General features: G+C 42.3%; 1 protein-coding gene across 1 annotated transcript in view; it reads right to left on the bottom strand.

Moving 5' to 3' along the window:
• The window catches only part of ZNF804A (zinc finger protein 804A), a gene marked incomplete at its 5' end in the record, with an annotated part of 116778 nt that overhangs the window by 103379 nt on the left and 556 nt on the right, over positions 1-12843 (bottom strand). The window lies entirely within an intron of this gene.

Below are 12843 nucleotides of genomic sequence, written 5' to 3'. Positions count from 1 at the left end.
CTGCATCCCTCCCACGCAGACGCGCTGCATCCCTGCCACGAAGACGCACTGCATCCCTCCCACACAGACACACTGCATCCCTCCCATGCAGATGTACATGTTCATTTTCTTGGAAATACTGGAACTAGGGAGCTAAGATTGCATGTGCACCAAAGTGAGATGAGAAACGGTCACAGGACAGGGGCACTGTGCTTACGGCTGCAGTGTAAATGTGCAGCACACACTCGCGGGACTATTTTTATTGTGGCTAAATATGCGTAATGTAAAAAGTACCCATTTAATCGTCCCGCAGTGCATTAACACTGTTGTGTTCCCATTGCTACATTATTTTTAACCAACAACTGAATAAAATGGGGGCCAAAACTCCACTCACAACTTAAAAGGGATCAATGGGCCAGCATCATTTTAACTGCTCTTATCAATCAACTATGAGGAAACCCTGACATGTTTGTTAGACTTGGAACAGCCAGACATATCGAATAATCACACCTGGCTGATTGTCCAAATAAATATTGATTTCTTGATGCTGTTCTATAAGTAGCTCTAGGTAATGCTTTTTATTTAAAATCAGAACATTTACTTAAATTTTGGTGCCTAGAAAAATGTCATAATTTGATTTAATAAAATGATTTTAATGCAACTTACCCACAAGATGTCAGTCATAATCTTACCATTGACATTTGCCATGTACTATAAAAACGTAATATGGTTTTGATAACTATTAATTATTCCACTAACTCTTTACTGAGGAATAATATGGTGTTTCTGTAAATGGTCTTAAAGATGGCTCTCCAAGACAGCTACATCTAACATTTTATTAATATAATTCTACCTGCAAAAAAGCCTTGTGAGTTTTTGAGTATCAGCATGTATCATAGTATCAATTCCTCTAATTCCTGATCCATAAAATATCACATCTTCCTTGTTGCATCAATAACTTCATAGTAATTAGTAAAACAAATAGAAGAGTTGCATTATTTTGTTCAATCTGCACTTTTCCCCTAAGAAATATAATTCCAATATCTATGGAAAAATTTTCACTAAGTTTTAATAAAACTTGGAAATTTGAGCCTCAGATATTATACATCTATTTTTCTGTAATATCACTTTTGGCAATCATGAAAATAGGGTTGGATTTCAAAAATTTAACATTATTTTGTGTTTAGCTCTTCTTGCTTCAACAAATATTGTCGTCACAGCCAACCTTTCTTTTCTTAATAATATAGTCCATAAAAATGGCAATCAAATTTAACTACAAATGATGAGATTAAAATTGGGTGTTATGATCCACAAAATAGTAGCGTGTAGGTACTCAAAGAGCCTAGAAGCATCACTGTCGATAGTGAACACTGACAACTGCACAGCCAAGAACGCCAGTCTGATAAGCGTTAGCTGGGCACCAACTCTATGTCAGCTCCGCCTCCCTGATGTATCACCCCTGACTGAGGCAGAAAGTGGCCAGGAGCAATTACTGGGTGAAGTGTGCCAATCAAGGACACAGCAGACACCGCAGTACATTTTCATACGGACCTATTCTTGGCCAGTGACCTTTTAAGTGATTCTTAGCTAAGAAACATGCAACTGTGGTAACTACTTCATTAATCCTCGAAAGTTGACTACACCTGTCTCTATGACAGCAAGAGGAAATGCTATGCCGCCCTCTAGTGTAAATACTCATTTTGTAGTGTCAGAAGCAGAGACCCAGGAGCTGCGAGGGAATCAGCTCTGGGCTTATTAGGGAAGAGAGGCAATGGAAACGCTAAGCTTCCCCCAAAGAGCTCGCTTTCCAGGGATACAGAGCGTAGTTCCGTGACTCCATGAGTCAGAAAAATGACTGATACCTGAATTTTCCATAGCAGCTTTATTCTTATTTTTTTAAATATATTTTTATTGATTTCAGAGAGGAATGGAGAGAGGGAGAGAGAGATAGAAACATCAACGATGAGAGAGAATCACTGATTGGCTGCCTCCTGCACGCCCCACACTGGGGATCGAGCCCACAACCGGGGCCTGTGCCCGACCAGAAATCGAATCATGATCTAGTTCGTGGGTTGATGCTCAACCACGGAGCCACGCTGCCTGGGCTGGGCACTTCTTCTATGAAGGGCATGAACAGGGCAACATGGGTGGGCCGGGCCACCTCTGGTCGTGCTAACGCTCTGAGCTCCAAGTGGCTGAATGTGGAGGAAACCGGCACACCGGACGTCACCTTGTCCCTCTGCCAGGACACGTCACCGTCACGGTCACCGGGGTCAGAAGAGAGCGCTACGCACAGGAGTGGAAGGTGATCCCAGGAACGCGGAACACACCCTCAAGTCCCCACCCTCTGCCTCCTCCACCGCCACCTGCGCTGGGATGACTGGCACAACTTCACCCGGCATCCTGCACCCCAGGGTGCCAGCTGCTTCAAGAATCCAGAATGCCCGAAGGCTCCCTCATTCCCTGGGCTCAGGCTGCTCTGCCTGTTACGCCCTCTTTTGTCACGATTCTCTGTATTCCCTCACGTCCTAAAAGCGCTGGGTCTGTGTCCCCTTGAAGTCAGAGTTGTCCATGACCGATGCCGTCTCTTTAAGTTTAGGCTTTTCACTGGAGTTTGGCCTCACCATTTCGAGAAACTGAATCGGTCTCTCTTGGAAACATCGCTGCACTGAGCCTCTCTCTAGAGCTGGGTTCTACCTCGAAGGCCTCACCTACACAGCCAGCTCGTCGCCCGTGTCCACTGCCCCCGGCCCTCCTCCTGGTCCTCCTTCCTCTCTCACCCTCCGACTCCCAGCGCTGGGTCTCAGTTCCTTACATTCTCTGCTCTGCAGGCCCTGTCTGCCTCCTGCCTGCACCCAACCGTCCTCCTGCCGCATCTGGGGAAAAGCCGCCCCTGAGCACCGCACCCAGGAGCTGCCTGCATCTCAGAGTAAGACAGGGACAGTTCCCCGTCCACTGACCTCGGCGAGGTCATCGACCAGATGATGGGACCGGAAAGGTCAAAATCAAACGAGACCCCTCTGCCCTCACGGCTGAGCACAGACAAACACAAAGGCCTTGCACTTGTTCCCTCACAGCCGTCTGCCCGGGGACAGCCTCACCCACACGCGTTCCTCTCGCTCCATGACCACATGTACTGAGACGACTGATTACAGAACGTGAACATCGGAGAAGTACATGGCTTTCCTCCGATGGGGCCAGACCCGTAGGAAGCAGCGCAGAGCAACATCAGATAATGGGCTTTGTCTGCTTTGACAACGGGAATGGAGTTTTCATTATTTATTACCCATCTGACCCCATATTGTGCTAGGAAGCTGACTATAATCCTGTATCATAAAAGCCTAATATGCAAATCGACCTAATGGCAGAACGACCGGTCGCAATGATGTGCGCTGACCACCAGGAGGCAGACGCTATACGCAGGAGCTGCCCCCACCCACAGGCCCCAGGTCACTAAGGCAGGTGCTAGTGGGGGCCCCCGATCGCCCCACAGATTGGCCCTGATTGCCGGCCAGGCCTAGGGACCCTACCCATGCACGAATTTCGTGCATCGGGCCTCTAGTATATGCATAAAAATAATGAAACCTTGCTAGTTGAAAACACCACCACAGAATAGCATATATGGTAAGAATTTTCTCAGTGGCAAAGTGTCATTTAGAATGAGATAAAAGAGATCAAATGGCTTTGGGTTAAAATGTTTACAAAGGAAAATTAATAAAATTATATTTCTTACTTTTTGTAGTTAGCAATTTATAAAAGTGATAAATCAAGACATGGAATTTCTGCATGAATTTTGTCTTCAGTATACCACAGATTAAAACTGCTATTTTTTTCTTCCTATAGCAGGAAAACTCAAGCTTCTGATATATAGTAATTGACTTCCATAGTAACATCTCAGTAAAACAGGGTCATTGGAAGAAATTATTTCAACACTGTATTATTGTTACAATCATTTAAAAAATTATTTCCCCTATGCATTATATTTTAAGAGAACTGTTTTCATATATGCTACATGTACTAAACATATTTACTAGAATTATAAATTAAGGAATACAATAACATTCTAAAATTTATTTTTTAAAAGACCAAAACAATAAGAAATTACCTAAAATACCTTTGGCATGAGCGACAGTTTGCCATTTTCAAATGCAAAAATGCATCACCCTCAATCTACTTTTTTATGTATTATTGTAGCATTTCTAGCTATAGGATCTGGAGAAAACTGTTAGTTCAACCAATTTATAGAAAAATACAAATATGTCAAAAACTTAAAAATACTAACATCTACCTAAAAGTTGGTGAAATGTGGGGGCACATGCAGAATCGTGTAAAGGATTCTCTCTCCCAGGTGTAAAATTTGGTTCTCAGACTAAACGAGTAGACAAGGTGCCTTTGTTAGTCGGGGAGGAAATGCCAGTGAGTGAAACCCGATGTGACAGTGACGCGAGGAGTGCAGGCTGCAGCATATGGGAAAGGGCCTTCCTCCCTGACTGGCATTTAGGCCCAGATCTCTAGCAGCACATGTTAGAATTAGACGCTCACGAAGACCGGCCTGAAGATGTCCCTGACCAGGAAAAACACACCAGTCCAGTCATAAGAACAACATTTATTTGATTATCTTATTTTGCAGGACTAACCTCACCTGGGTCATAGCTTGCTTATGCCCCCGGAAATCACAAGCAAATTGAACTGTTACCCGAGAAGGACAGGAGGCAATCACTGAAAATTCTAACCTACAGCCAATCACTGTGAGGCCAGCCCGGCACTGCCCCTCCCTGAGCTGCTTTCCAGCAGTGTCCCCGAGCTCATGCCACGTGCTGGTCTGAGGGACTCCAGTTTGCAAGCTGTCTTTTTGGCTGTGTGCACAATGCAGGTCTCCTAATCACCACTCCCAGACTAACTGGGTGCATCAGTTCTAGTTTTCCTTCCTCCCTCCCTGTCAATCCTCACCCAAGGATATTTTTTTGTTGAGTTTTAGAGAAGTGGCAGGGAGAGGGAGAGACAGAGAGACACAATGATTGGCTGCCTCCTGCACACATCCTGACCAGGGTCAGGGACCCAGCAACCCAGGCACCTGCCCTTGACCGGAATAGACCCCGGGATGCTTCAGTCCGCAGGCTGACGCTCTATCCACTGAGCCACACTGGCTAGGGCTTACTTGTTTCTGAACTTTGACAGTTCATGGCGTCAGAGTTGGGGTCCAAAGGAGACGCCAGTGACTCTGAGTGAGGACGGTGAGCAACCAGGTGTTGTACTCACAGAGCCCTTTAAACTCACTGCTTTCTTTTTTTTTCTTTAAATATATCTATTTTTTATTTTTAGAGAAAGGAAGGGAGAAGGGGGAGAGAATCTTGATGATGAGAGAGAATCATGGGTCGGCTGCCTCCTGCACGCCCCCTACTGGGGATCAAGCCCACACCCGGGCCTGTGCCCTGACCAGGAATGGAACGGTGACCTCCTGGCTCATAGGTCAATGCTCAACCACTGAGCCACACAGGCCAGGCTGCGTGCCTATTTTGGTAAAAGAAAAAAAACAACAACTGAGTAATTTTGCCCTAAAGTAAACTGATCATTCCTGAATAAAAAAGGAAAAAAGATAGACCATAACCCAACTGGGTACAGAAAGGTGCAGGAGGGTTCTGCAAAAGCAATCTGGATGAAGGAATTCTATGTGTGGTCAAGTTTACTGAGATTGGTTTTATTTAAGTTGAAAAGAAAAAGAACATTTTAAATATAAAAAAACATGAATGCAAAATTAACATTTTTTTCTCACTGTTAAAAGGAAACGTTTTCTAAGATTATTATTCTGCTCTTACTAAGGAATTATAAACAAGGGATTTTCTTTACCAAAATCATCTTCCTAGAAAATAATAATTGATTTTGTCTTTATCAGTCTTTGATCACTTAAGAACACTGATTTTTCTCTGTTGAAAGAGCTCAGTTCTTTATAACTACGTAGCTTTCCATCTGTGTTAAACTTCCTGAGAGGCAACTGTCCAATGAGAAGAGGCGCTCAGCTTTCTCTAGGCCACTGTGTATGACATTCCTACAAATATGATGTGTCTGGTATAATGGGTTCAGTCAGAGTTTTGAAACATATGTTAGAGAAATAACCAAATTCCCTTGTGAATGGAATTCTAATGAGTTCACGTCAGATGGCAACCACAGCCAATTTTTTAAAAAGTTTTTGTCATTTGCAAACAGTTGTCTTATTCTGATGTTTTTGCAAAAATGTTCCCTGAAAAATTACTTCGATTTAAAGAGATTCATGAAAAAGACCCTGGCAAGTACTCTACAATGCAGGTTTCTGATACTTTTGAGATCAGAACAGTGAATTGGGTAAGAATTCCTAAAATCTGATGAAAAACGGATAAGCTCCTAAAACTGCTAATAAAAGATCCAAATCAACACAGATGAATCACAACAGAATAAACCCACTGACGCGGTGTTTAGGGCTCATTTAAAACATCGCAGACACTGTTTTGTTTTCCAGATTTAAAGAACTCCTTCTCTCCTCGCTTTAAAACGATCTCTAACCGTGACTTGGGAAAGTAGTTCTTTGCCACGGAAGTTGAAATATCTCTTCTCTCCCTACTGATCCCTCTAGAATTCAGAAACTTCTATTAAACACTCTGATTTTTCATGACAGTATCTGATTTGCGTAACTTCAATGAGAACGTGTTCTCTCTGCTAAGAGGACACGAATGGAGAAATCCTGGGCCTGCTTCCGAGGATCAAGTGGCGTTTGAAATCAACCTGAGATTCTGGTATATATTTGTATTGATCTCAGAGAGGAGGGGAGAGGGAGAGAGAGCTAGAAACATCAATGATGAGGGAGAATCATCAACTGGCAGCCTCCTGCACGCCCCCTACTGGGGATCAAGCCCACAACCCCACAACCCGGGCACAGGCCCTGACTGGGAATCAAACCAGTGAGCTCTTGGTTTCTGGGTCGATGCTCAACCACTGAGCCACACCCGTCCGGGCAATCTGAGATTTTTTATGGAAAGTTCCAGCAAAGCAGATTTAAAAGAGGTGTCATGGTCAATCACTACTCTTGCTGCACTTCTGTAAATAATCAGGCCAATTCCAGTAAAACTAGACTTCATGTGTAAACAAGTTCACCGGATTATGGTGATCTTTGATAGACATGGGGATCCTGAGAGAGAGAAATTACGTTTCCATAACACAGCTTTACGGACACCAGAGTCCGGTGCTGCTAACTGTCTTCAAGGTTTTCGTTTCTACCTGGAAACTGGACTGAATCCTAAATTCTCCAGGACTCTCCAAACGAACATTTCCGATTCTCTCCACTAGTCTGATGGGGAGTTGCTATGACACTGAAGGTGTCTTTTCCTCGAAGCCGCGCAGGCTAAGGCTGGGCACCTGGATATGAACCTCCGAGAGGTCCCCGCAGCGGCTGCTGGCTGGGCCGGCTGTGGGGGGACGGCTTCCGGCCTGTGGTTACGTAGCCACTCAGATCGCCGCCACATTCGCACTACAAACCAAAACACCTGTCCCAGCCACGCCTCCCTCCCTCACTCCACCTGAACATCCTTCCAACCGACATCCAGAAATATTCTCAACTGGCTGATCTCCAAACTGAGAAACTGAATTTGTAATTCGCTCAAACTATTAACCTTTCTCGTCTGTTTCCACAGAAATCCCTGTCACCCGACTGCTCATACCAGTGGTTCTCAGCCTTGGATGAGGATGAGGCCCAGAAATCAGGATTTTAAAGATTCCCAGGTGATTCTAATGTGCAGCCAAGGTTGAGAACCACTGGCTCACACCAACAGAGGCCTAATTTAGGCCGAAGCTCACCTGCCTCCTGAAATCAAGCATCGCCATGTCCACTCCGTCCTCAGGACCCGGAGGAAGCGTGCTGGCCGACCCATCTATATAGTTGTGCTTATGTAAACAACTTCTAATGGATGGAAGCCCGCCTGCACGTTATCCAACAACTGCTGACTTAGAGCGGCAAAACGTGAACCTGATTATAACCCACTGGAGTTACTGGATTGATTAAATCTTGGCGCCTGGGAATTTCTACTTTGGGGGATTTGTCAATACCGGGTTATGGTTCTTTTTCTGTCATGACATTCCCCTCTCGACTGGGTTGGATACTCTCCAGGGATTTAAATGCTTGTTGGTAAGCACTCACACCAAACCTACCATCAAGATCAGACAATCAGAAAGAATACGTTCATAGCAGCACAATTTACAACAGCTGAGACCTGGAAACAGCCCAAGTGCTCATCAGTAAAGATGTAATTGCCATCAGCAGCCTGGAAAATACGGGTGCAGAACTGAGAAGTGGAGAACAGATATGACGTCACGATCTGAATTTCAGCTCCAAAAATCACTCAATGTTGCGTGAACTATCACGGTATGAGGCAGCCTTGGGTATCACTTGACAACATTTGCCTTAAAAACCTGCTTACATTTTTTCAGTAAGTCACAGCATAAATAATCCAATTATACGTTATGTCCCTCACCTGAACAATGTGCTCTAAAAATGCCTGAGTTGTAAAGTTTTGCTAGAATAAAAACAAGTACAGCAAAGCATATACGACACCGTGTCTTTGGGAAAGAGACAGGATGGTGTCTAATACTGAATGTGTAATAGTTTACAAGGAACTTGGAAGAATAGGTACCTACTGATCATGCGAACAAGTCTATAAAGCAGGGAAGTGTGAAGATATGGAAAGGTATCACCCTAACCCATCCTCACCCCTGACTGTCCTTGAGGATACTAACCTAACAATGACACTTGCTCATCCGCACTGATTCAGAAATTGGTATATTTAACGTACAATCTTCAATGTGCCACCCAAATGAGACTCCATGAGTGGAGAAACCTTTAAAATTACATTCCCTAGGACAGTGATGGCGAACCTATGACACGCGTGTCAGAGGTGACACGCGAACTCATTTTGTTGGTTGATTTTTCTTTGTTAAATGGCATTTAAATATATAAAATAAATATCAAAAATATAAGTCTTTGTTTTACTATGGTTGCAAATATCAAAAAATTTCTATATGTGACACGGCACCAGAGTTAAGTTAGGGTTTTTCAAAATGCTGACACGCCGAGCTCAAAAGGTTCGCCATCACTGTCCTAGGAGATACAGACATGTGTAAGGGAATTACATGAAGAATAATGCCATATTAGATAATAACAACAGAACTAAAGGCCATGGAGCCTGTTTCAAAGACCTACCTAATTGCAGGAGTTCCTGTATTCCCCAAGGAAAACCCCAGAATTTCTTCATACTTTTCAAAATGAATGCTTATGAAATTATTCTGAGTGACAAGAAAACCTGTGAATGTGTCAAAATATGTGCGTACTTTTCAACACGTTGACAATGAACGTGAGCATCCCGAAAGCACCTCAGCACACCCCACACAGTGTGTGACACTTCGCAGAGCCTGTGGCGCCTAGAACAGCGGTGCATTCGAGGCATCTCGGCACATATGAACGAACCCAATCATAAATCAACTGTTTTTCTTGCAAAACCTGGTACCTAGTATATTGGAAATGGAGGGCAGCCTATAGAAATAGGGCTTAGGCCAGACAGGAATCATTGATGTTTTCATATTGGAAGATGAGAAGTAACATACATTTGAATTCAAAGTATTCTGTGAATCTGGCACTATTTTTAAATGTCTGGAGTCAAATGGACAAGTCGAGTCTCTTCAAACAATGGATACCTCCAATGTCATCTCTTTATTAGTATGAATATTATACCAATTCCTATGGGTTCCACGACTTAGCATGTCAATGACAAAGGAAATATGTCTGGAGTCAGGAAATCTCCATTATATTATGGGCTTGCTGCATGGCCTCTGAACCACCACTCCTTCCTCCTGAATTCCGTCATCAAACAGACCTAGTTATCTCATGAGACACAAACATGCTCATCACCTAACAAAATGTAGTGAATAAATTAGTAACGATTTCCAAAGTTCCAAGGGCAAACCCCAGACTCTGTATTAAAAATGATAAAATTCTATTTAACTTTTGTAATAAACGTATAACGTATATTTAAATGCTTAAAAATATACAATTAAGGCAAAGAAATTTTGTGGATCAGTTGCAAAGCGTAAGCATAGCCAAACGTGCTCATCCAATAAACACTCACATACCACATGGTGGTTGGGGAACTCTAGGGGAAAGAATGAGTAGACCTGAAGGTAAACTTAGTGGTCATTAAACCATATAACTCATTCATGATATTCTGGAACACTAATTAAATAGTAGCTTATTTCTTATTCCATGGAGTTAGAACTATATCACAGATAGGATGCTACTTATACCAGGATTCATGACCGGCATCATTACCTTTCAGCAAAAATTAGAAATCTGTATGTTTTCAGTTAAAATTGTCAAGAGAAATATATTTAAAAGTTCAGGAATAGGGTCAAGATGGACAATACACTTAATCTGTACAAACCTTCTAAAATTTGATGTGTGCAGGGCAGACTGTGACCTATGGAACGGACTGTACATGTGGGTAACATGCTCAATATGAGTGGCAGGATTCCATTTCAGATTTAGGACCGCAGACAATTCACCACTGTCACTGAAACCCGAGTTTTATTCTATAAGCGATTTTGTTCTCTAAGTAACCTTCTAATTCATGAATGTCACTGTTTTAACAGTTACAGGTTAACTCACATCACTTCAATGATTTTGTTTGAAAACTGTAAAATCATTTTATCTAATTTTGAATTTTTCAAGTGTTCAGAATGTCCATTAGTTATCCAGTGATTGAAAATAATTGGAAATTCTTTGCAAAAATCAAAATACCTTTTCTCTAAATGGTTTTTGGTTGTAAGTTGTACTTTTCCTGAACACACACATACACACACACACACACACAGGACCACTGGAGATATTATTAAAAATCCTTTTAAGTTAATGCACATTTTTAAATGTAAGAATGTGATGGTTTCTTAAAGGGAAAGTTAAAAATATATCAAAATCAAATAGACAAAAAAGTAAAAACGATCCCACAAATATTATTCTCTGAAACTGGGATTAAAAACATGATAATCATAAATTCTTACTTGAAAATGTTCACAATGTAGCACATACACATGTTTAAGTTAGTATTTGTGTTTCTTATAAGGTCGCTAATTCTGAGAAGTTTCAGGTTCAGTTTTCTGGTTGTAGCTTATAGTAAGTTTTCGCTTATAGTAAGTCCTCATGGCATCCTATGTGCTGTAAATAATACACTGTAGGCAACTATAAATGTTAACAAAGAATGTTTATAAAATACAAATGTTCTTTAATATAAATGCACTTGTGACTATATTTAGAATCTCTTCTCTTATACTTTAAAATAGACATAAATCTCAAATTTCTAATATAGTTGGACCATACATGAAAACCTACATCATTTCTGTCCATGTAACTCGCTTACACAAGAAATACAGACTTGAGCAGCTTATGAACATAACCTGAAAGGACTAGCTATAAAGTCCCTATAAGTCCTTTCACTATAACTAAAAGAAATATGGTAGGAGCTACTTCTAAACCTTTTTATTTGTTGCTTGAGACACGTGTTTATATTTAGATTTATTTATCTGACAAAGATCCCAAAGTTACACTGGCAATCTGGAATTTCACCTCTTCTTGGCTCATATGAGTGGTACAGAACTTGGCTAATATGAATGGTACAGAACTTGGCTAATACGAGTGGTATAGAACTAGTCAATTTCAAACTCACAACAAATGAATCAGCAAAGGTCAAGCATTATCAGAAATCCAAGGTTGACTTACGCATCCAGATTACCATAATATTAACAAATTGAGATGTTCCAAGTAAAATTTTGTCTACGGATTCTATTGTGAGGTTTTATCACCAACGGAATGAGATCTTATTCAATAAGTTTGCCTTTTCCCAAAAGTGAAACTTGATTTTTAAAAAGAAGCCAGAACATACTTTCTTTAAAATGAAGGGTTCCCCACCGCCCCACCCCCCCAAGAAAAATTACCTTCCATGGCTGAGTTCTCTCCATGGAACTAGAGTAACCTTAAGGAGTCCCTCAGTGTCTGCCTACTGCTCTGAGGAAGACCACAGAAGAGCAATCACTTTCTTTTCTTCAACATCCACCGCCAACCTTACCCAGAACAGTAATAAAAAGCAACAAACTAACCTGCTTCTTTAATTCCTAAATGAGCTGAGAGGAGTGGTCCAATAGATTCATGGGGGGAAAAAATCAATGTCAAATTCACTTAAAACTTCCAATGAGGACTTTTTATTTTTAGAAAACACATCACATTTTTTTAAAAAAAATGTTCAGAATCATTTTTCTAAGATGCACAAAGAAAAGTAGATGAAGAATACTGTATTTGCAGTTGGACTAACCGAATCTGTCCATGAACTACTTACTGCTCTCCAGACTGAGGCTAGGTAATCGCTTTGTTAAAAAAATAAAATAAAATAAAATAAAATAAATGGGGGGGGGTGTTGCTTGCTACTGTCATGGCCCCAAACTTGGGGATACGCACATTTGCATATCCCCACCTTCTGGCTCTACTCTGCAGTTCTCTGCCTAATGAGTCCTCCCGCTACTTTTTCTTTTTTTTTTCTTTTTCCCTGGATTGAATGAAGCGCGTGCTTCTCAGGAGACCCCGAGACCTGGGAGCCCGTCCTGCCGGGAGCCGTGCTGCTAAGGGGGTTGGGGAAGGAAAAGTACCCCCACCATCACACTGCACCACCCGGCGCTCAGCACACCCCGTCCGCCAATCAGGAGTGACCTTCCGGGAGGCTGCGGCAGGACGGGCTGTGGTCCAGGGAGGACCCCCGGGCGCCGCAGGGTCCGGTCCGCCGGTCTCCTCGGGGCTCCGTCTGC

Source organism: Myotis davidii, unplaced genomic scaffold (genome assembly GCF_000327345.1).
Source record: "Myotis davidii unplaced genomic scaffold, ASM32734v1 scaffold221, whole genome shotgun sequence".
Classification (NCBI taxonomy): Eukaryota; Metazoa; Chordata; class Mammalia; order Chiroptera; family Vespertilionidae; genus Myotis; species Myotis davidii.
The sequence above is the reverse complement of the archived record's forward strand: the minus strand, read 5'-3'. Positions and strand labels throughout refer to the sequence as shown.